Raw genomic sequence first — 25,987 nt, forward strand, 5'->3', positions numbered from 1 at the left:
ATATCAATTTTAAGCATAGATCTAAAACTCAAAATGCTTACCGATTGAAGAGGTTGGAGTGCTTTTTAATGTAGTATAGGAAGCTTGTTGGAGCCTTTGATGTTACCTTAGAAGTCTTATAACAAAATTTCGCCTTTGGTGTTGTTTGATGTTGGATTAGGGTAAATGAATGGGGGAGGGGAGTGTTCTGCTTAATCTGCAGAACTTGTCTTATTTCGGATGTTCATTTCCGAAATTGTGGTTTCGGAAATGAACTTCCGAAATAAGACAATTTTTTTAAAAAAAAAAGCGCTTTCGGAGATGAACTTCCGAAAACACCTTTTTCATGCATTTCGGAAGTTTATTTCCGAAGTCAGGGGTAGTTTGGGTTTTTCACCAGAGGTTAACTAGAAGGTTGGGAGGTTGGCAAAGAAATTTTCTAAAAGAATATATGGACACAACACAATCAATAAACCATCGGTCAATCGATGTTAAATAAGTGGAAATAGATAAGAAATATATGGAGTATATTATTAACTTATTTTTGTTGACACAATCAATCTACGAGTCACTGTAGCATTTTCTTCTATACGTTTCAACTTGCAACACTTTACTAATAAGTCTCCTGTGAAACTGCATTATCGTCTACCTTGCATTGCATATTCTTTGTACACTGTTGAACTAAGTTATGGCGGCTATTCTTGGAGGAGCACTTCTATCGGCTTCCATGGAGATGTTGGTGAAAAAGATTGTTTCTGGTGAGTTTCTTGATTTATTTCGAAGGACTAAGCTTGACGTTGAGCTGTTGGAAAAGCTGGAGATAACACTGTTAAGTCTTCAATCTGTACTTTATGATGCCGAGGACAAACAGATCAATAATCCTGCTGTCAAGAAGTGGCTGGAGATGTTGCAGGATGCTGTCTTTGAAGCTGACCAACTGTTCGACGAACTCAACACTGAAGCTTTGAGGTGCAAAGCTGAAGGTGGTCAGGTTCTTAATAAGTTTTTGTCTTATTTTAAAAGGTTTAATAAAAAGATCAATTCTAAACTGCAAAAATTATTTGAAAGATTAGAACATTTGAGAAACCAAAATCTTGGATTGAAAGAAACTGTTTCCAGCGGTGTTTGGAGTATAACTCCTACAAGTCCTTTTTTGGGAGATGAATCTTCTATTTATGGAAGAGATGATGACAAAAAGAAACTCAAAGAGTTTTTGCTGTCAGAGGATGGTTGTGATGGTGGAAGTAAAATAGGAGTGATTTCCATTGTGGGTATGGGAGGGTTAGGAAAAACAACACTTGCTAATCTCCTTTACAATGATCCTGATGTGAAGGAGAACTTTGAAGTTAGAGGGTGGGCACATATTCCAAAAGATTTTGTTGAGGTCACAGTCACTAATGTTAGAACAAGATTTGTTCTGATCAATTATCTTAGTTTTGATGATAACAATAATATGAATTTTGCTTAAGATAATATGGTACTCTAATCCAATGCAATTTCCTTTTCAGGAAATATATAAAGAGTACGCATAATTCAGCGCTCAGAAGCTTTGTCTCAAAGGGTTCAGCATGCAACATCAGAACATGGTCTGGCAAGACATCAGAAGATGGTCGAAGCAGAATCAGAACATGGGTCTATGGAAGCATCAGAAGAACAAGAGAACAGAAGCACTGAAGTTCTGATGGTATCACGCTCAGAAGCACTTCAAGGTCAGAAGATCAGAAGATGCTTTGCACCAAGCTGTTTGACTCTGATGATATTCAAACGTTGTATTCACAAACATCAGATCAGAAGGAAGTACAAGTGGCAAGCTACGCTGACTGACAAAAGGAACGTTAAAAGCTACTAAAGGCTACGTCAGTAGACACAGCGTGAACAAGGCTCGAGGTAGTTGACAAAAGCGTATAACATTAAATGCGATGCTGTACGGAACACGCAAAGCATTAAATGCACTCAACGGTCATCTTCTCCAACGCCTATAAATATGAAGTTCTGATGAGAAGCAAGGTTAACGATTCTGCACAAAACAACTCTTATTAACTTGCTGAAACTCTGTTCAAAATCAAAGCTCAGAATCTTCATCCTCATCAAAGCTCACTACATTGCTGTTGTAATATATTAGTGAGATTAAGCTTAAACGTTAAGAGAAATATCACAGTTTGTGATTATAGCTTTTAAGAAGCAATTGTAATACTCTTAGAATTGATTACATTAAGTTGTAAGGAACTAGAGTGATCGTGTGGATCAGAATACTCTAGGAAGTCTTAGAGGTTATCTAAGCAAGTTGTAACTAGAGTGATCGTGTGGATCAGTATACTCTAGAAAAGTCTTAGAGGGTATCTAAGCAGTTGTTCCTGGAGTGATCAGTGTGTGATCAGAAGACTCTGGAAGACTTAGTTGCTGACTAAGTGGAAAACCATTGTAATCTGTGCGATTAGTGGATTAAATCCTCAGTTGAGGTAAATCATCTCTGCGGGGGTGGACTGGAGTAGTTTAGTTAACAACGAACCAGGATAAAAATAACTGTGCAATTTATTTTTATCTGTCAAGTTTTTAAAGCTACACTTATTCAAACCCCCCCCCCTTTCTAAGTGTTTTTCTATCCTTCAATTGGCATCAGAGCGCCGGTTCTAAGGTGCAAGCACTTAACCGTGTTTAGAAAAGATTCAGGAAGAGAAAAACGCTTCAGTAAAAGATGGTTGATGAAAGTGAAAAGTCTACACCTGCATCTACATCTGGCTCTGCTGAGCAATACAACGGTAACAATGGTTATACTAGACCGCCGGTATTTGCTGGTGAAAACTTTGAATACTGGAAAGATAAACTGGAAAGTTACTTTCTTGGTCTAGATGGTGATCTATGGGATCTTCTGATGGATGGTTACAAACATCCAGTAAATGCCAGTGGCGTAAAGCTGACAAGGCAAGAAATGAATGATGATCAGAAAAAGCTTTTCAGGAATCATCATAAATGCAGAACTGTTTTGCTGAATGCTATCTCTCATGCTGAGTATGAGAAGATATCTAACAGGGAAACGGCCTATGACATATATGAGTCCTTGAAAATGACTCATGAAGGAAATGCTCAAGTCAAGGAAACTAAAGCTCTCGCTTTAATCCAGAAGTATGAAGCCTTCAAGGTGGAGGATGATGAAGACATTGAAAAGATGTTTTCAAGATTTCAAACTCTTACTGCTGGATTGAGAGTTCTTGACAAGGGATACACCAAGGCTGATCACGTAAAGAAGATCATCAGAAGCTTACCCAGAAGATGGGGTCCTATGGTGACTGCATTCAAGATTGCAAAGAATCTGAATGAAGTTTCTCTGGAAGAGCTTATCAGTGCCTTGAGAAGTCATGAAATAGAGCTGGACGCAAATGAGCCTCAAAAGAAAGGTAAGTCTATTGCATTAAAATCCAATATCAAGAAATGCACTAACGCTTTTCAGGCTAGAGAAGAAGATCCTGAAGAATCAGAATCTGAAGAAGAAGATGAACTGTCCTTGATCTCCAGAAGGCTAAATCAACTCTGGAAGACCAAGCAAAGGAAGTTCAGAGGCTTCAGAAGTTCAAAGAAATTTGAACGTGGAGAATCTTCTGATGACAGAAGATTTGACAAGAAGAAGGTCATGTGCTATGAATGCAATGAGCCTGGACACTTCAAGAATGAATGTCCAAAACTTCAGAAGGAAAATCCCAAGAAGAAGTTTCATAAGAAGAAAGGTCTTATGGCAACCTGGGATGATTCAGAAGATGATTCAGACTCTGAAGATGAGCAGGCTAACTGTGCGCTGATGGCGACAGAAGATGACGGATCAGAATCTACATCAGAATCAGATTCTGAAGAGATATCCTTGACTGCAAAAAGGACAAAGCACAACATGTCATGGTACCTGGACTCTGGATGCTCACGACACATGACAGGAAGAAGGTCTATGTTCCAAGACCTGGTGCTTAAGTCTGGAGGGGAAGTCAAGTTTGGAGGAGATCAGAAGGGCAAGATAATTGGCTCTGGAACTATAAAGTCTGGTAACTCTCCTTCCATTTCTAATGTACTTCTCGTAGAAGGATTAACACATAACCTCTTATCTATCAGTCAATTGAGTGACAATGGTTATGATATAATCTTTAATCAAGAGTCTTGCAAGGCTGTAAATCAGAAGGATGGCTCTATCCTATTTACAGGCAAGAGGAAGAACAACATTTATAAGACAGATCTGCAAGATCTTATGAGTCAGAAGGTGACTTGTCTTATGTCTGTTTCTGAAGAGCAGTGGGTCTGGCACAGAAGATTAGGTCATGCTAGTTTGAGAAAGATTTCTCAGATTAACAAACTGGATCTTGTCAGAGGACTCCCTAATCTGAAATTCAAATCAGATGCTCTTTGTGAAGCATGTCAGAAGGGCAAGTTCTCCAAACCTGCATTCAAGTCCAAGAATGTTGTTTCTACCTCAAGGCCATTAGAACTCTTGCACATTGATCTGTTTGGCCCAGTCAAAACAGCATCTGTCAGAGGGAAGAAATATGGATTAGTCATCGTAGATGATTATAGCCGCTGGACATGGGTAAAATTCTTGAAACACAAGGATGAGTCTCATTCAGTGTTCTTTGATTTCTGCATTCAGATTCAATCTGAAAAAGAGTGTAAAATCATAAAGGTCAGAAGTGATCATGGTGGTGAATTTGAGAACAGATCCTTTGAAGAATTCTTCAAAGAAAATGGTATTGCCCATGATTTCTCTTGTCCTAGAACTCCACAGCAAAATGGAGTTGTAGAACGAAAGAATAGGACTCTGCAAGAAATGGCCAGAACCATGATCAATGAAACCAATATGGCTAAGCATTTCTGGGCAGAAGCAATAAACACTGCATGCTATATTCAGAATAGAATCTCTATCAGACCTATTCTAAATAAGACTCCTTATGAATTGTGGAAGAATAGAAAGCCCAACATTTCATATTTCCATCCTTTTGGATGTGTATGCTTTATTCTGAACACTAAAGATCATCTTGGTAAGTTTGATTCCAAAGCTCAAAAATGTTTCCTTCTTGGATATTCTGAACGCTCAAAAGGCTACAGAGTATACAATACTGAAACATTGATTGTAGAAGAATCAATCAATATCAGGTTTGATGATAAGCTTGGTTCTGAAAAACCAAAGCAGTTTGATAATTTTGCAGATTGGAATATTGATATATCAGAAGTTGTTGAGCCAAGAAGCAACGCATCAGAAGCAGAGCTTCTCAGAAGCAAAGAATCGGAAGATCAAGTATCAGCTTCTCTGGAGAATCTAAGCATTTCTGAAGAACCACCTGTCAGAAGATCATCCAGACTCATCTCTGGTCATTCAGAAGATGTCATTCTTGGAAAGAAGGATGATCCAATCAGAACAAGAGCATTCCTTAAGAACAATGCAGACTGTCAATTAGGTCTTGTGTCTTTGATCGAGCCAACTTTTGTTGATCATGCTCTAGAAGATCCAGACTGGATAATTGCTATGCAAGAAGAACTGAATCAGATTACAAGGAATGATGTTTGGGATCTTGTTCCTAGACCAGATGGATTCAATATAATCGGTACAAAATGGGTCTTCAGAAACAAGCCCAGAATGAGAAGATGAGAAGTTCTTATGTAAGGATATCTTCTGAAAAGAAATTTTTTTTAAGAAGTTCTGATTGAAATCAATTAGAATTGTGATTCAGTTATTACTAACGTTTCATTGTCTAAGTTGATTCAGAATCTCTTTAAAAGCAAAACAGCTGTAACTGGCTATCCAGATGGTAAACACGTGTTCACTACTCCTGGACAAGCGTGCGTGCAGTTGAGGGGACGTCTACTTAGGTAACTGTGCAAATCACGTCTTTTGTCATTATTATCTCTCCTCACGTCACGTAACATTAAATGCTTTTCATCATTAACTCTCTTTCAGTTTTCTTTTTATATTCTTCAAACGTTTCTTTTCCCTCTTATATTTCTCTCACTTTGCATACAGTTTCTTTTTCGTTCTCTCTCTTTACATTCATATCATAAACCCTAGCAGTTTCCAATATCTGCAACTTCATCATGAATCCATCGTCAAGCTCTGGGAATCAAGATAATGATCGGAAACAAAAGAGAAAGGCAACTGCTGATCCAGAAACCAAACCGAAAAGAGTAAGGATCACCTCCCTTGACGGTACCCCTCAATCACCTCCCTCTTCAAAGACCTTCACCACCTCTTCCTCCTCATTCATCCTCTCGGAACCACTCTCTTCACCATCTGATATCTCCTCTCCTTCAACCCATCCATCAGATATTTCTTCATCTCTCTCACACCCTTTTCCCACCAGAACACCTAATCCCTATAGTGTTGTTCTTCCCAACTCCAGGTTCACTGTCAACCCTCCAACCCCTACCACTCATTCATATCTGGAGCTTTTACATTCTGATGTAAATGGCTGGTTGGAGATTCTGGGTGCTGCTCACCTTAACCATCTGGATGAGTATGCTACAAGCAACCTTTGGGATACCTTTCGTCAGGATTTTCTGGTTAGGGCTACAGACACTCAGAGAAGGATCATGTCTGAAGCTCCTGGTATTCGTGGTCTTCGGTTGGAAGTTGGTGAAAGCAGCTGTCACCATCTCATCAGGAACAGAAGTGTTCTTGAGAAGAAGATACCTGCAGATAAGTTGGAAGAAGAAAATCTCTGCAGAGACATCGTGGTGTGGAAACCATGGTTTCCTGTGCTGACTGGAGATTTTCAGTGGCTGTTCAACTGGTTCAGAATGAACCCTTCTGAAAAAGCACCTCACATGGTCTTTCCAGTAGTGGTTTATCCTGCTGAAGTTGCTGGTCCTACTCCTCCAACAAACCTAGCAGCTATTCTTCAAGCATTGGAAGATGGAACTTCTGAGCTGCCTAAACCAGAATATGCTAAGGCTACTTCTGAGTCAGACTCAGATGAGGAAATGGAAGATGCACAAGCTGAAGATCTCCCAGAAGATCACCCTGCTGAGATTGCTGTCCCTTTTGGCAGAAATTCAGGTGCCTCTTCTTCTGGTGAAACCTCAGCTCTGATGGAGACCTTGGAAACTCTTCATCAGAATCAAGCTATGCTGGCTTCTCGATTGGACGCGCAAGAAGCAGCCAATGCTGAGTTTCGCTCCTTCATGGCAAGGCAAGCTACAAGCACTGACGGGATTCATGATGTTCTGGCGCGGATTTTGCGTAGGCTAGGATCTTAGTCCTTTGGTCTTTGTAGTTTTCTTTCCTCGTTGCATCTGTTTTCCTGCATTCCTCTCCTGTAATCCTTCTTGTTGATTATAAATGAAATTTTTTTTTTATATTCCAGTAATTTTATTTGTCGTTTTATTCATCTGAATCTTTTGAAATATTCTTTTTGATGTTATGACAAAAAGGGGGAGAAGATAAATGATAAATGATTTGATTAATCTATCAGTTGCTGGGTAAAGCTCCCACACATTTACTAACAAGAACTGCAAGTTCTATATGGTTTGAGTGTTTTGCAGGTATAAAGAAGTGAAGAGAATCTTCAAAGCAAACACAAGAAGCAAAACCATAAGAAGTGTTATTCTGTAAAAAGAATAAACTCATGGAAACTGAAGCAAGCTGAGTGCTGTCAAGCTTCAGAAATCAGAAGCACTGATAATAGAATTTGATCCATATTTGTCTATTTGCTCTAACAAAATTCTATTTGCTCTGATACATTATTTTAGCCTATATGGCTCTGATACATATAATGTGTTCTAATATACATTTTATGTTCTGACTCGTTCATGCTGACTTTTGTCGTTTAGTTTTTGTTCTGTAACATTTCAGGATGTAGAGATGCTCTGATGATGCTCTGGTACATTCAACAATGTTCTGATACAAATCTAGCATGAAGTAAGGTTGGTAGAAATTCAAAGCTCTGAAGCTATCCGAAGGAAGCAGAAATCAGAAGCTGTGAATGTTCTAAAGATCCAGAAAACTCAAGTTCTGAAGCTGTCCTAAATGGAAGCAGAAATCAGAAGCTGTGAATGTTCAGAAGATCAAAGAAATTCAAGTTCTGAAGCTGTCCTAGATGGAAGCAGAAGTCAGAAGCTGTGAATGTTCAGAAGATCAAAGAAATTCAAGTTCTGAAGCTGTCCTAGATGGAAGCAGGAATCAGAAGCTGTGAGTGTTCTAGGGATCTAAAGAAATTCTAGTTCTGAAGCTGTCCTATGGAAGCAGAAGTCAGAAGCTATGAATTCTCTGAAGACAAGAAGCTTATGTGATCGTCTCTACCGAAATAATCAGGGAAGTCTTTTATTAAAGTTCTTCGAGTATTTATTTTAGGGGGAGATTATTTATCTCAGGGGGAGATTGTTAATCTCAGGGGGAGACATATTCATATGCTTATGCTATAGCTGTGTAATTTGTCTTTTGCCGTCTGCTCTTTCTGATCGCAAATTCATATCATTTATATATGTTTTTGTCATCATCAAAAAGGGGGAGATTGTTAGAACAAGATTTGTTCTGATCAATTATCTTAGTTTTGATGATAACAATAATATGAATTTTGCTTAAGATAATATGGTACTCTAATCCAATGCAATTTCCTTTTCAGGAAATATATAAAGAGTACGCATAATTCAGCGCTCAGAAGCTTTGTCTCAAAGGGTTCAGCATGCAACATCAGAACATGGTCTGGCAAGACATCAGAAGATGGTCGAAGCAGAATCAGAACATGGGTCTATGGAAGCATCAGAAGAACAAGAGAACAGAAGCACTGAAGTTCTGATGGTATCACGCTCAGAAGCACTTCAAGGTCAGAAGATCAGAAGATGCTTTGCACCAAGCTGTTTGACTCTGATGATATTCAAACGTTGTATTCACAAACATCAGATCAGAAGGAAGTACAAGTGGCAAGCTACGCTGACTGACAAAAGGAACGTTAAAAGCTACTAAAGGCTACGTCAGTAGACACAGCGTGAACAAGGCTCGAGGTAGTTGACAAAAGCGTATAACATTAAATGTGATGCTGTACGGAACACGCAAAGCATTAAATGCACTCAACGGTCATCTTCTCCAACGCCTATAAATATGAAGTTCTGATGAGAAGCAAGGTTAACGATTCTGCACAAAACAACTCTTATTAACTTGCTGAAACTCTGTTCAAAATCAAAGCTCAGAATCTTCATCCTCATCAAAGCTCACTACATTGCTGTTGTAATATATTAGTGAGATTAAGCTTAAACGTTAAGAGAAATATCACAGTTTGTGATTATAGCTTTTAAGAAGCAATTGTAATACTCTTAGAATTGATTACATTAAGTTGTAAGGAACTAGAGTGATCGTGTGGATCAGAATACTCTAGGAAGTCTTAGAGGTTATCTAAGCAAGTTGTAACTAGAGTGATCGTGTGGATCAGTATACTCTAGAAAAGTCTTAGAGGGTATCTAAGCAGTTGTTCCTGGAGTGATCAGTGTGTGATCAGAAGACTCTGGAAGACTTAGTTGCTGACTAAGTGGAAAACCATTGTAATCCGTGCGATTAGTGGATTAAATCCTCAGTTGAGGTAAATCATCTCTGCGGGGGTGGACTGGAGTAGTTTAGTTAACAACGAACCAGGATAAAAATAACTGTGCAATTTATTTTTATCTGTCAAGTTTTTAAAGCTACACTTATTCAAACCCCCCCCCCCTTTCTAAGTGTTTTTCTATCCTTCAACTAAAACAATTCTTGAATCTGTCACTCAAAAAACAATTGCTGAGACTAACTTTGTTAAACTCAAAGTACAATTGCAGCAAACTTTAAAGGACAAAATGTTCTTGTTAGTATTAGATGATATGACGCATGAAAACTATCTTGAGTGGAATATTCTAAGTGATATCTTTAATGTTGGGCAAATATGAAGTAAGGTCATCATCACAGGTCGAGATGAAAGAGTTGCACTACCCACATTAAAATCTCTCTATGTCCACCGTTTAAGCTCTTTGGAAACTGAAGATTCCTGGTCTTTACTAGCCAGGCATGCATTTGTAGAAAGAAACTACCAACAACACCCCGATCTAGAAGAAATTGGTAGAGAAATTACAAAAAAATGTGGCGGTTTACCATTAGCTGCAATAGCACTTGGGGGTATTCTCCGGTTCATGTCACCGGATCGTTGGAGTGATGTGTTAAACAGTAGTATCTGGGAACAGACAAATGATGTGGTGCAGCCAGCTCTGCTATTGAGATATCGTTATCTTCCAACTTCTTTAAAAGGATGCTTTGCTTATTGTTCAATTTTTCCAAAGAATTCAATCTTAGTGAAAAAGACGGTGGTTCAGTTGTGGATGGCAGAAGACTTAATACCTCAGCAGAATAGTGAGAAAAGTTGGGAAAAAGTAGCTGAAGAATACTTTGATGAACTAGTTTCGAGGTCTCTTATACTTCAACGGTCCATTGATGATAAGTCAGAAGAGTTCATTGGTGATGAAAAAGCATGCTTTGAAATGCACGACCTCATCAATGATTTAGCTATGACAGTATCATCTCCATATTGCACTAGGTTGGACAAACATAGGCTAGATGAAAGGGTAGATAAAAGAGTGAGACACTTGTCATTCGATAAGGAAGAATATAACTCATACGATAAATTTGAAATATTGCATGGATTAAAAGGTCTACGAACCTTTCTACCCATGCCATTGCAAGATTCATCGGAGTATTCTAATTCCGTGTTGTCGAAATTATTTTCTGAATTGTTGTCGACAATGACACAATTACACGTGTTGTCACTTTCACACTTCGAAAATATCACTGAGATGCCAAAATCTATTGGAAATTTGATATATTTGCGATACTTGAATCTCTCTAGCACTCGAATTGAAAGTTTGCCTTCAGAAACATGCAAGCTTTACAATTTGCAGACGTTGTTGTTGTCAAGATGCGAGGAACTCACTGAATTGCCAAAAGACATGGGGAAATTGGTGAAACTACGCCACCTTGACATCCGAGGCACTAAATTGGAGAAAATGCCGGCACAAATGTCCAAATTAAAAAATCTACATACATTGTCTGACTTTATTGTGAGTAGTGTTAAGGAGTTTGGATTGGAGATTGAAGATCTTGGAAAATATCCCCATCTACGAGGAAGTCTTTCCATCTCACAACTTGAAAATGTGATTGACTCATCCCATGCTTCTCAAGCAAACTTGGAGATGAAAAAAGAAATTGACGAGTTGGAATTAAGATGGTCTCACATTGTTCCTTCAAACTCACAAATACAAGTACTCGAATGGTTGCGTCCGACGACAAATTTGAAGAGTTTGACCATCTACAAATTTGGTGGAGACAAATTATCAAATTGGGTGGGAGATCCTTTATTTGTAAACATGGTGTGTTTGAAGATCACAAGGGGTAAAAAAATTTCAGTGCTGCCATCTCTGGGGAAACTAAGTAATCTTAAAGAACTCTCATTTTCTGGGATGCATTCACTAAAGAGAGTTGATACCATGTTCTATGGAAGTGGCTCTTCTTCATTTCAACCATTTATCTCTTTAGAGACTCTGAGCTTTGAAGATATGCCAGAGTGGGAGCAATGGAAGTTGATTGGAGGTACATCTATAGAGTTTCCTAGTCTTATATGCTTGTCTCTAGACAGCTGTCCAAAACTGAAAGAAAACATACCTAGCAACCTTCCTAAGCTTGAAAGTTTGTCACTTAAACATTGTCCCAAACTTGAAGGGATGACACCCAACAATCTTCCTTCTCTTGCCGTCCTTAGCTTAAGTGATTGTCCCTTATTGATGGGGTCAAAACATTCTATCACAAACCCACCATCTGACTTATTCAGCCAATTGGTGATTTGTCTCAATTCTCTTCAAAAGTTGACCTTATACAATATTCCATCTCTAACATCCTTTCCGATAGACGGTCTTCCCAAAACCTTACGATCTCTCTCTATCACTCTTTGTAGGAACCTGGAGTTCTTTTCTCATGAATCTTTTCATAATTACTCATCACTCGAGGAATTGGAGATATCCAATAGTTGTGATTCAATGACATCATTTACCTTGGGCTCTCTCCCTGTCCTCAAAAGTCTACATATTTCTGATTGTAAACATTTAAAAACCATATCAATAGCAGAAGATGCGGGAAATAACAATGAGAGAGAAAGCGAGTGTTTCTCCTCCTTCTCTCTAGTTTTGTTCTTCTTTTCACAACTCAGGCATGGAGTGGCAGAGAAATCAGAAAAAAAGTTTTAGGCACATTCACGCTAGATGGGACCTTTTCCCTTATGGTGGCAAGCAGGTGGGAGCGGGAGAGGTAATTTCTACCTTTTATTTTTCGGAATTTCCAGAGAGGAGTAAAGCGGAAGACATTTTCAAGCTTTTTAACTGTGTGGGAGAGACGGTCGAGGTAGTGATACCTCCCAAACGGAATAAGTTTGGAAAACGATTCGGTTTCGCGCGTTTCAAACTTGTGAAGGATGAAAGACTTCTTGCTGTTAAACTAGACAATATTGTGATAGATGGAAAGAAATTACATGTTAATAAGCCAAGGTTTGCGAGGGAGAATAAGGATGGAAGATTCAGGGGTCAAGGCCTTAGTCAAATTAAATATCAAGGAGGAGGAGATCGCAGGGAAGACAACCAACGGGATTTCAACAGAAGGGTGGAAAAGAAATTTTCGTTTGCCGATATAGTGAATGGTAGGGTTTTAGATGAGAAAGTTGAGGTAGGAGACGCATCGAGTACTCGATTCAGTTTCAAGACAACTTTGGAAGGTAAAGATAGATGGAGAAAGGCGTTTGTCGGGGAGGTTATTTTCTCGGGTGAAACTTACAACATTCAGACCCATATGGAAATTGAAGGTTTCTTCTCCATAAAGGTGCATCCTTTAGGGGCTAATTTCTGTTTATTAGAAGAAATGGAGGAAGGATTGATACAGGAACTTATTGATGATGGAGAATGGTGGTGGAAACAATGGTTCAAAAATATCAAACCGTGGCAACCAAACATGGTTGATTCAGAGAGGGTGATGTGGGTGAGGTTGTATGGGGTACCTTGCCAAGCTTGGTGCAGTGAGTTCTTTGAAAGTATAGCAAATCATCTGGGTTCTTTCATCTGCGTGGACGAGAATACAGTTTCAGCAGCTAACATGGATATTGCCAGAATCATGTTGAGGGTCCCGTTTAACTTTACTCTAAAAGAACAGCTGAGTGTATTAATTGATGAAGAAATATTCAATCTTGCGCTTAGGGAAGACACATATGGCCCTGTTAGGATTGTGGAAAAGAAATCTTCAGCATCAACTGTTAACTCTAATCTTTCATCTAATGACCTTGACAGTGAGGAGGGAGGTTTTGAGGAGGAAGAGAATTTAGGAGTTTATGAAGATATGAGGGAGAGGGATAGCCAGGATCCCGTAGGAGTGGAGAGAACGACGGAGACGATTCGGAAAGAAGCGGTGGAAGACACTGGTGCCGATAACCATTGCTTGGATGGATCCTTCTCTTTATCCGTTGGTTCTGAAAATGCTCAAGGGTGTCCTAGCAAAAGTAGCACTCAATTACTAGATTCAGCTACTTTTTGTGAGGGATCACCTTTTGAGAAAGCGCTGCAGCTCATTAATAAGAACAAAAAGAAGGAAAAGGAAAATCAGTTTTTTGAAACAGAATGCTCCTCTGAGCGAACTATTTCGCAGCAAACTTTTCCTAAGTCACAGGCGGGATTACCGAAAAAACAGGGTGGGACCACTTCAGCTAGTATTGTTTCTGAATCAATTTTTAAGGAACGTGGAAAAGTCAAAGCGGTGTCAAAAAGGGAGAAAAGCTTTAAACTTATAAATGAATTAGGTGGGTCCTTAGAAAACACTTTGGGAAGGCCCAGAAAGGTTTATAATAAGCAAAAGCCACCGAACCACAACAAGGAGGCGGTTTCTTTTCCAGAAGATTATTCTAAGGTGCTAACTCCTATTGCTCTCTCTAATTCTCTTGCTGTTGTTGTGCCGAGTATTTCTGTTGATTCCATAGTATCAGCGTCGTCGGCTTCTCAACCGGTAGACTCAGACATAGCTAGATGCAATTCAAGAACCTTAGCGAGTTTAGACGGTAGTAGTGGGGGGAGGTTGAAAATAGAGATGGAAAAATTAGGGGTTGTTCATGTTCAGGAAGATAATGGGATTTTAAATAATATGTTAAAGATGGATGTGGTGTTCAGGGGTGGTAAAAGAAGTGAGGGAAAGAAGGCGACACTTAATTGTTTCAAATGATTGTTGGAAGTTTTAATATAAGAGGGGGTGGTAGTATTATCAAAAGAAAAAAGATCAGAAGTTTAGTCATAAAAGGAAGGGCGGATTTCTTTCTTATTCAAGAAACAAAATTAAAAAATATTTCTTTATCTGTAGCAAGAAGTATGTGGGGGGAGGAAGACATGGATTATTCTTTTTCAGCTGCGGAGGGCCTTTCGGGAGGGTTATTGTCCGTTTGGAAAACTAATTCGGTCACTGTTCTTGCTAGTTTTAGCGGCCCGGGGTATCTTGGATCAAAAGTTATGTGGGAAGGTTCTTGTTACTACATTTTCAATGTGTACTCCGCTTGTTCTTTGCCTCTTAAACGCATTCTTTGGCACCGTTTGATTGAGCTAAAAAATAAGTATCATGATGGGGAATGGATTATAGGGGGTGACTTCAATTCGGTCAAGAAGGGAAGTGAAAGATGCGGAATTTCGATAGGTAGAAACAAGACGGAATGGAGAGAGTTCTCGGATTTTATTCATGACACCGATCTCGTTGATGTCCCGTGTAAAGGAAAAAGGTTCACTTGGTTTAGCGGCGATGGGAAATCTAAAAGTAGGATAGATAGATTTCTTGTTTCCAATAACATTGTGTCGAAGTGGGGGGTAGTTGGTCAATGGATTGGTAGGAGAGATGTTTCCGATCATTGTCCGGTTTGGTTGATGATAGACAAAGAAGATTGGGGTCCAAAACCGTTCAAATTCAATAATGTTTGGTTTGACGACAAGAATTTCATTGAGTTTGTGAGAAAGGAATGGGAAGAGCTAAATGTTTGTGGGAGAGGAGACTTTGTGCTAAAGGAGAAATTCCGATTAATTAAAGAGAGGTTGAAATGGTGGGAAAAAAATGTGTTTGGTAAAATTGATTTGGAGATAGAGGAAAATGTGAAGGTGTTGAATGAGGGGGATGATAGGGACTATTGGGAGGAGGAAGTTCACCTAAACAAGGTCAAAGCTTCGAAGAACATTTGGTCAAACCTCAAAATAAAGGAAAATATGCTTATTCAAAAAAGTAGATTGAAGTGGATTAATGACGGAGATTCTAATAGTAGATTTTTTCATAATGTTGTGAAGGAAAGGAGGCGTAGGAATCACATTTCTTCGGTGGAGAATAATGATGGAGTGGTGAAATCGGTGAATGCGGTGAAGGAAGCGGTGAAGTCTCATTTTGAAAGTAAATTTAAGGAGGATTGTTTGGAGAGACCTCTATTGGATGGTTTGGTTTTTAATTCTTTGACCGAGGAGCAATCTTTGTCGATAGAGGTTCCCTTTTCGATGGAAGAAATAAAAGAGGCGGTGTGGAGTTGTGATGGATCTAAAAGTTTGGGGCCGGACGGTATCTCTCTTCTCTTTATTAAGAAATGTTGGGATTTCCTAAAAAAAGATGTTCTTGCTTGCTTTAATAGTTTCTTCTCCGGAGCGGTGTTGTCAAAATGCATTTCCTCTTCTTTCATTGCTTTAATTCCGAAGAATAGCAACCCTTTATCCTTGGATGAGTATCGGCCTATTTGTCTTGTTGGAAGTATTTACAAAATGGTTTCAAAACTTTTGGCTTGTAGAATAAAGAAAGTCCTCCCGTTTATTATCTCAAATTGTCAAAGTGCCTTCGTTCCGGGGAGACAAATGATGGATGGAGTTTTAATAGCCAATGAGTTAGTTGATTTTGCTAGCAAGGAGGAAAAGGAGTGCCTTCTCTTTAAAGTAGATTTTGAAAAGGCTTATGACAAAGTGAGTTGGAATTTCCTTAGGTACTTGATGAAAAGGATGGGTTTTGGAGTGAGATGGATGAGGTGGATGGAAGCCATGGTTTTCTATAGCAAGATGTCGGTGTTAGTTAATGGTAGCCCAACGGATGAATTTTTGGTGGAAAGGGGTCTTCGCCAAGGAGATCCTATCTCCCCTTTTCTTTTTGTTATTGTGGCGGAAGGATTAAAGGCTTTAGTTGGAAGAGCGGTTGATAATGGTGACTTTGTTGGATTTAATGTGAATGGTAAATGCTTTGTTGATATTCTTCAATTTGCCGATGACACACTTTTAATTGGGAATGGGAGTTGGAACCACATTTGGGCAATAAAGGCGGTTCTTCGGAGCTTCGAGGTGGTATCGGGTCTTAGTATTAATTATCACAAGAGCAAACTTATAGGTATAAACATTAACTCTCATTTTATGGGAGTAGCTACCAATTTCCTTAATTGTAGGGAGGAGGAGAAGGAGTTCAAATTCCTTGGTATATTTGTTGGCAAAAATCCTAGGAGAATCTCAACTTGGAGGCCCCTTTTGGATAATATAAAGCGGAGATTGAATTCTTGGAAAGGTCGGTGGCTTAGTTTTGGAGGGAGGATAACCTTATTAAAATCGGTTCTAAGTAGTTTGGCGATTTTCACCCTTTCTTTCTACAAAGCGCCGAAGAAAATTATATTGGAGATTAACAAAATGCAAAGTACTTTTTTGTGGGGAGGGACGGAAGATAAACGGAAAATGCATTGGGTGAAGTGGGACGACATGTGTCTTTCGGTGGAGAAAGGCGGCCTTGGTTTTAGAAGATTGGATATTTTTAATAAGGCTCTTCTCTTGAAGTGGAGTTGGAGGATTTTCGGTGCAAAAAATGAAATATGGTACCGAATGTTAAAAGCTAGGTATGAGGATGCGAATATTAGGTTGTGTGGGAATTCTTTGAATTCAAAAAAGGATAGGTCTAAGTCGGTGTGGTGGACGGATATAGTATCTTTGGGGAAGGAGTTACCGGAGAATTTTTATACTAACAATTTTCTTTTTCAGGTTGGAGATGGGCACAATATATCTTTTTGGAATTCTCATTGGTTGAACGAAGGCGTTTTGAAGGATCGTTTTCCGAATCTTTTTAAGATGTCTTTGCTTCAAAATGTTTCAATCGGTGCAATGGGTGGTTGGGTTGACGGAAGATGGACTTGGGGAGATCTAGGAATCCCGGCCAACAATGTTTCTGCTTGCGCATATGAAGACCGAAGGGGTGCTGCTCTTAATTCTGATATCTCTGCTGTTTTTCCTGTCGGCAATGCAAATGCTGCTGCTGGTGACTCAGTTAATCAGGCTGCATCTTTGTCAAATTCTGCTGGTGAAGGAATCGTGGATTCTGATGCGGTTCTGCCCGAAGCTGTGCAGCCAAATTCTGTTGTTAATGCTGCTGCCATTACTCAGGATTTGGACAGCCTGCGGACCTTGCTGGGCGCGGTTCCTGTAACGTTTTCTCGCGCGGATTCGGCTCGGTGGAGGCTTCTCACGGACGGTATATACACAGTAGCTTCTTGTTATCATTTCTTGTGTAGCTTTTTACTTCCCTTAGGTCCGGCAAACAAATTTGATTCGGCTTTAGTGGAGGTTTGGAAGACCGATGCCCCTTTGAAGGTTAAGGCTTTTGGATGGAGATGTTTTATAAACAAAGTTCCAACCAAGGATTCTCTTTTGGTTAAAGGTATTATTGCTAACAACTCGAATTTGGAGTGTGTTTTTTGTGCTGGTGATATTGAATCTCTTCTTCACTCTTTTATCACTTGCCGAAATTCCGGTATAGTGTGGAGAGAAGTGGCCGAGTGGATTGGGTTGCCTTTCAAACCCGGTCTAAATTTTAAAGAGGGATTCATCTATTGGAGTTCTTTTTGCCGGTCTAAGAAAGTCAAAGTAGCGAAACTTGGTATCGTTTGGCTTGCTATTTTGTGGAGCCTGTGGTTACGTAGGAATGATATGGTTTTTAATCAAGGCTCGTGGAACTCGAGGGATGTCGTTTGGAGTTGTAAGACTTTAATTTGGAGGTGGTCGTTCATTGGGAAAATTACACAATCCAATTATAACTTCTTTGAGTTTAGCAATAACCCATTGTTTTACTTAAGTTAAGTTTCAATCGGTTTGTAATTTTCTTTTTTCTTTTTTTGGTTCCGGTGTTGTAAGGTGAACGATTGGTTTTATATATAATTTCTTGATTTCAAAAAAAAAAAAAAAAAAAAAAAAAAATAGCAGAAGATGCATCCGAACCAAATCTAGTGTTTCTTAGAATCATCGCAATAGGGGTATGTGATGAACTGGAGTCAGTTTCCTTAAGTCGATTACCCATTCCTAAACTCACTTATTTATGGTTGACGGGTTGTAAGAAGTTAAGTTCTCTACGATTCACTCTAACTAGCCTTCAAGAAATGGCAATTCATCACCTTCCAAATCTGCAATCTTTTCCCATAGATATGCTTATCAATTTGCGGGAACTGTCGGTCGGCAATGTTGGAGGGATTTTGTGGAATATAACTTGGCAACATCACACTTCTCTTTCAAAGCTGGCTATTTGGGGTGATGATATTGTGAAGGCGCTGATGGAAAGCCAAGTTCCGTTTCTACCCACTAATCTCGTTTCCTTACGTATCTATGGTTTTGAAGATATAGAATGCTTGGATGGGAAGTGGCTTCAACATCTCACCTCTCTCCATACACTTGAGATTTTTGGTGCACCCAAGCTCAAGTCGTTGCCAGAAAAGGGGGAATTGCCTTGCTCTCTTAAAAAACTGCATATCAGTTATTGTCCGTTGTTGGAAGCAAATTTGCAGAGGAAGAAAGGGAAAGAGTGGCGTAAGATTTCTCACATTCCCATAATATATGTAAACGACGAAATCATTGAATGAGTATTACATAAAGGTGAGTCACGAAAATACATCTTTAGTGTTTCCTGTTATAAATATTATCAATAAATATGTTTAATTTCACGTGTTTATGGGTAACATTTTCTTCCTAATCTAGGTTTTCATTCCAGTTGGGGTTCAAATTGAATGAAATGCTTCCTCGTTCTCACATCAAAACCCCTTTGATTCTTCATTATATTGTTGCTGCTGACATGGAGGAGATTCTAAGAGAAGAAACAGCAAAACAAGAGACAACAACTGTATGTGTTTTCTCAATCTGTTATGCATTACTTCATTTATATATCTGTTGTCTACCCATTACAAATAGTTCCCTGCTTAGTGAGGGGATATTCTTTGTCCAGGAAAGAAAGGTTTTATGAGCTTGGAATAATATGGATGTCACAAACAAACAGGATTGCAAGAAAGTGTTTGCATCTCCTCTGATGCATTTAACCAAATGTTTGACTCGCCAAAGCTACAACATGGCTGTGAGTATTTTTGAGAAGATATCAATTTCTATTTAATGTAGATATGTTTACTCTTACATGAGAGGAAAGGAACTCTAGTGAGTGTACATTGATTTATTGCTTTGAAATTTATGAAAGAAAATTGAAAAGCATGTTAATTTAATATAATTTTGAAATAAACTAATTAGTTTGGAATTTTTAAAAGATGTCTTTTTGTCCAACTAAGTTATAATGCTTTTGATGCATACATGTTATGTGTCGATGAATTTGAATCCCAACTTTCAAAGCATGGAAGTCTTTAAGAAACAATACTTTTATGACTAGCACCCATAGCTGTGAGTATCCCTATTCCATTTTCATTAGAACGATGACTAATTTAGTACTATTCATTTTAAAGCCAAATTATGTTTCTATAACAGGCTTCCTCAACATTGTTGTGCATGGCTACAGATTGCTAGTATTTTTTCGGAAGAGGTTAAAAATCTTGGCCCAACTGCAGTTTCTATAAGAGATATAATGCTTGGATGGAAAGTAACTTCAACACGTAGTAAGAAGAGGGAAAGCAAGTTTGCGGAAGAAACGAGGAAAAGAGTACTGTAAGATTGCTCACATTCCTAGCTTGCTTATAAATTATGAATTGATCATATTCACATTAGTAGCTGAAATACTTCTCCTTTCATTTTTCTTGTTATAAATATATAATTAATAAATATTATTAATTCTCAAATTGGGGGCTGAAATTCAGAATTCCAACTGCAGACAAGTCAGATTTCTAAGATGGTGAAGATTCTAAGAGAGAAAATTGCAAGCTAGCTAGAAAACAAGTGTATGTGTTTTCTCAGTCTGTGAGATTACACACTAACACAAAATTTGTTAGTTGATACTTTCCTTTTTATTTATTATAGACAACTGTTGGGCACAGTCATGGAGAAATCTGGAGAAATTGCAAAATTACTCATGGATCAACTGGATCTCACTAACCAAGAGGATCACCGAAGAAGCATTTAAAGAAATGATGCGCTCTGCAAGACTTCATGGTTGTGAGTATTTGTTAATAATAATATGAACTTCCATTTATGGTGAACATATTAATCTTAGTCTTTCTAAATGCAGAATATTTTTTTTTAGTTACTTTTCTAAATGCAAAGATAATGTGTAGTTTCTTCTTAGTATAAAAGATATGTTCATGACCTGTCTCTGCTTCAAGTTTATATGTTACTGTTATTTACTGCATCTATCTTCTGGTTTATTACAGATTCTCAAAAGGCCTTTGTTAAAAGCATGTTTGATTTGGGCATGTCTTGCGTTGGGAAAGAGTTTGTTAAAGATGCTGCCATTGATACTATGTTAATGAGAGTCTGGTTAGGCTTCTCTTTTAGTTTTGTTTCTTGTTGGTTACCTCTGTTCAGATATTTCAAATTATTTTTGACATTATTCACTTAGAAAACATTTGTTCTATTAAACTTTACACAATATCTCCGTTTGTTTTTCTGTTAGGTAGATCTGTCCGATGATTTTCCCTTCAAATCCGAATGATCGATATCCGGAAAATTTCCATACATCTGTTGGGAGATCCTCCACATCAGTCAAGACACATTCATCCTATATTTGAGGCATTCAAAAATGGAGTATCCCTGCCACCTTCAAGGAAAAGAAGAGAGCCGTCTTGGAAAGACTCAAGAGTTTGGTTGATCATAGCAACAACTTTGCCTAGTTTTGTTGGAGACATTGCAACACCTTTTTATTGATTTTTGTTTTCTGATAAGTGAATAGGTTACTCGAGTTCAGTTGCTGTAATAAATTGTAACATGTAAAACATAAATATGATTAATAAAACGGAACTACAGCTGCTCTGTAGTCGGGGACGTAGGCACAATTGGCCGAACTTCGTTATCAAATATCGTGTGTTCTCTTTATGTATTTTTGTCGTATTTGTTTAGTTTTGAATTGGAATTGTTGTTTTAACAATTTGAAATACATTGAATTTTGAACTCTTTTCTTGACCTGTAAAGATGTCATGAGTTTACCAAAAGTATATCACAACAAAATGATTAGTATGTGGCTGAAAACTTGGATGAAGAAATGGCAAACATGTGTGTTTATTAATGCAGTTCTCTGGTGAACATTGATCTTGAGAAGCAAGGGAAATGTCACATAAAATGAATGTTTTCGTAGAGGAGCTTTCCTCTCAGTAGAAGCACAATCTCAGGAACTCTATGCTTCAGTATATTATACATTAATTTATAACATATTGCTAAAAGGTTTTGCTTCTAAATTACTGCTGTTAACTTATGATAACTCCCCTTGCAATTCCTTTGAAAATGACTCTATTTCCTGCAAGGCAAAAAAAACCAATGTTCTCATGGTTGGTTCTTCTGAAGTCTCAACACAAACACGTCCGTTGATTACATCTTCATCCACTTCAGTTGCATATGTTGGAAGGGGATAACATGATGATTATAAGCATGGTTAAAAGAAAAATTACAAAGATTATATATCACATGACACTGAAGATTGAAAATAATGAAATGAATATCCTGCATATTACAAACTATTTCATTATCACCACATCACACTCAATTTCTATGTTAATTTAAGTATTATATTCACATAGTTTCAAACCAAAATCATTCATGAATTTTGGCAAATAACAAACTTCAAAACTCATTTCTCCTCACTGCAATAAAAGCAAACAATTATCGCATAATTGCTATCGTTTGTTGGATGCGATTATCGAAATAGCATCTCAAACGGTATTATTGATGATTAATTGAATAGTAAAGATATACATGATTAAAACAAGGTTCTAGCTATGGAACAAGGGAGTATAGGAGATTCATGCATATCGGCAAGTTAAACCTTCATGCTGGAACAAACAGAATAGCTCTTCTCAGTGTTACAATCGGACTTCCTGTAAGTTTTGATTCCCTCTTTTACTTTCCAAATCATTCTCTCATAAAATGTAATATTTTGTAATTAGTGGTTTTGTGCTTCATTTCATTCATTTTAAAGAAAATATAATTAAAAAAGGGACTAAAATTGATTAAAGTTTACACAGGGACTAAACTTAAAAGTTGTAATTATATTAGTAATTGCTTGATCTTTGTTTGCTCATGAATCTTGATTACAATTATTGGCGGAATGTTTTTTTATATATCCTATGTTGTTTGTGGAAATACATTTTGAGTTATGGAGCACAGGAATCCAAGGTCGCGTCGCACTCCACAGACTTGACCAAGGAAAATGGGACTTGTCATCAGAAATGGACTTATTAGGTTACATATTCTTACATTAGATACTTCAAAGAAGAAAATCATAACTGCTAAATGGTTATAAACAAGTTGGACCGAAAGGAGAGGCCATAAGAATCTCGCATCTCCTAATATAGTATCTTATTTGTTGAGTGGATGCAATCAGCAATAGTTGTACAAAGAAATCAACAATTGACATGGCACAAGGTAAAAAAATGAAAGAATGAAAATGCGCTCAAGTTTGTCTGGAAACAAAATATTAGCTTAAAAACTAGGTAAAATTTATCTGTATATTGTGAAGACTAATTTTGATGTACATGAAGGAGATGAGCCACTGGCATTGGATATGGAGGTTGTAACTATGCCGGGCAGTTTACACCTCAAAAGTGCCAGCTTGGTTATTGGCCAGGCAACATGGCACGAAGCTTCTCGAAGAAGAAATTTTGTTTGGACATGTTGCATAAAACACTAAAAAACTCGTTACTTTATCTTGGCATTAAGTGTGTCCCCATATTGCAGTTTGTGGACATGGTCTAAGAAGGATAAAGAATCTCAACGAAGCTGGATATCTCAAGCTATGTTGAAACATCATCACATCTGATGACAAGTAAACACCATTTTCAACCAAGCATTCAAGACTCTTCATCGTGTTTTCCTTCATTGAAATTATATCATAAAATATTGGATTCGGTTGGCCTTAACGATTGACATGAATCTTGACACAAATACCTTCTATAGTCTTTTCATATTTGTAATCGTGTATGAAGCCTCAACTCAAGCAACTGATCATTGTAACAATCACCTTCATTCCTTTGATTACCTAGTACACAAGAAACCAAAGTAGTCATTGATACTAATGATCATTACAACCATCACCATTACCTTTGTTTTTTTTATTTATTTTTTAATTAAACTTATTTTTTAAATTAGAACAGAATCTTCATATTGATTGGGCTGACTATGCCAATTAGGTTTTTTTGGTTACATGTATATGTGGATTTCTTGTAAACATAATTCAGCCTTTTAAATATTATATTTTGCATAATTAAGATTTAAATAAAATTAAAAGAATTTTACTAAAATGGCTAAATTACCTCTAGGGTACTTTAACTTATTTAAATGTAACAACTTGGTCCTTTGTGTTATTTTTGCTTCATAATGGTCCTTTAAGTTACCTAACACTGTCAACGTTGCCCTTGGTCAAAGGTTCCGTCCCAAAAATGATGATTTCATTGATTTGTCACTAACGGTGCTGAGCTGTCTGTTAACGTATGCTGACTATGAATATATCTTATTGTTTCTTTAATTTATGAAAAAAAATTCCTACAAATCGTGAATCCTAACCTTACTGGGTTTACATTTCAATCTCATTCCCAAAATCGTGAACCCAAATTTTTCTCCTCTCCGTCAATGGCCCAATACGGTAGCAGCTCAACAAATCGTAGAGCTGAGAACTCAATTTCGTTAATATCGAGTGCGTCTCAATCTGGAATTGAACCGTTATGTTTGTGTGGATCCAAAGCAGAGATAAGATCAGTTAAGAAGAAAGGAAGAAACTTGGGGAAGCTATTTTGGGGATGCAGATACTTTAAGGTATGTATGTTGTGATTAGGTTGGATATGATATTTGATTCTTATGTGTCTGAGCTGGGTTTACTCTATTTTGTTAACAGAGTGAAGATGATAATCCTGGTTGCAATTTTTTTCTGTGGTATGAAAATCAACATAGTGATGAAGGCAAACAAGAGATACAACACACTACATTATCAAGGTGTTCTAAATGTGACGAAAAGGATTTACAACTCAAGATGCTTAGGAGGGGTGACAACTACAACAAGGATATCATGAAGAACATTTTGAAGATGATGAAGATGCTATTTTATGTCATAATCTGTTTAGTTGTGATTGTTGTAGTGTTGATTTGTATGTTGTTTAAGGAGTGGTGATCATAGTTAATGTTAATGTTATGGTTGTAACAAATAGTTTTTGGCCCCTTGATGTAATATTTGATGACAATTGGAGTTTAATGACATCTTCTTGATCTGTGTTGCATATTCTAGTTTTGATACTGCAATTTACTACTTAGTGCAATGTACAAATGAAGGGCCTGGTTGTTACAATATAAGAATAAGTAAGACATAGTTGTTACAATTTAAAATCTTAAAGGATCAGTTTATTACAATTTAAAATCTTAAAGGATCAGTTTGTTACAATTTAAAACGTGACTGATATACATTGTTATACACAAACCAGTTTATAACAATATTATACATAAACCAGAATTAGATAGTAAATCAATAAATAACCAAAACATTGCATATTCAATTAATCAAAACATTGTCAGTTGGTATTAAACACTTCATAACAGAATTACATAGTAGATAGCTGAGTAATTAAATAATCAAAATTAGATAATCAAAACCAATCAAAACATTAGATCCCAAAATAATCAAAACATTAGATCCCAAAAAACACTAAACAAGGTTACATCCTATTTGGATTTTCTTTTATAAGGCATCTTGGGTCTCTGACTTGTTGGTGGCTGAAATGCTGCTGTTGGTCCTTGTCCTTGTCTAGCCCTCCTCGTGACAAGTAGTTGAGCAACTGTGATTGAATGGCGTGTTTGAACTCCTTGTTTTTGGGTCACTATTGATTGCCTTGTTTGAACTCTACTTGTTGGTTGGCTTTGGATGGTGACATTTTGAGACTGCCTTGTTTGAACTCTATTTGTAGGTTGAGACTGGGCAGTTGTGTGAATTTGGGTGGGAACAGTGGTGGTACTTTGAGATTGGGCAGTTGTGGGTGTTTGAGATTGGACAGTTGTGGGAGTTGAAGGATAGAAAAACACTTAGAAAGGGGGGGGGGGGGGTTGAATAAGTGTAGCTTTAAAACTTGTAAGATAAAAACAATTTGCACAAAGATTTTTATCCTGGTTTGTTGTTAACTAAACTACTCCAGTCCACCCCCTTGGAGTGATTTACCTCACCTGAGGATTTAATCCATTAATCACACAAGATTACAATGGTTTTCCACTTAGACAACTTCTAAGTCTTCTAGAGTATACTGATCACAACCTGATCACTCTAGGAACAAACTGCTTAGATACCCTCTAAGACTTTCTAGAGTATTCTGATCAACAACCTGATCACTCTAGTTCTTACAAATAAATGTAAACAAATTCTTTTAAGAGTTACAATGCTTCTTATAAAGCTATTATCATAACTGTGATTTTCTCTTAAGTTTAAGCTTAATCTCACTAAAGTATTACAACAGCAATATAATGAGGTTGAAGATGAAGTTTGAGAGCTTTTTGAATTTGACAACATTTCTGTATATTTGCGCAAGTGTTATATTCAGCTTCTCATCAGAACTTCAATATATAGGCGTTTGAAAAGATGACCGTT

At 37.6% G+C, this 25,987-nt stretch overlaps 1 pseudogene; it reads left to right on the forward strand.

Moving 5' to 3' along the window:
* The first annotated feature begins 516 nt into the window (after positions 1-516).
* Positions 517-21,515, forward strand: LOC131593229 (putative disease resistance protein At3g14460; annotated as a pseudogene).
* The last annotated feature ends 4,472 nt before the right edge of the window (positions 21,516-25,987 follow it).

This window comes from Vicia villosa, linkage group LG3 (genome assembly GCF_029867415.1).
Source record: "Vicia villosa cultivar HV-30 ecotype Madison, WI linkage group LG3, Vvil1.0, whole genome shotgun sequence".
NCBI classification, from domain to species: Eukaryota; Viridiplantae; Streptophyta; class Magnoliopsida; order Fabales; family Fabaceae; genus Vicia; species Vicia villosa.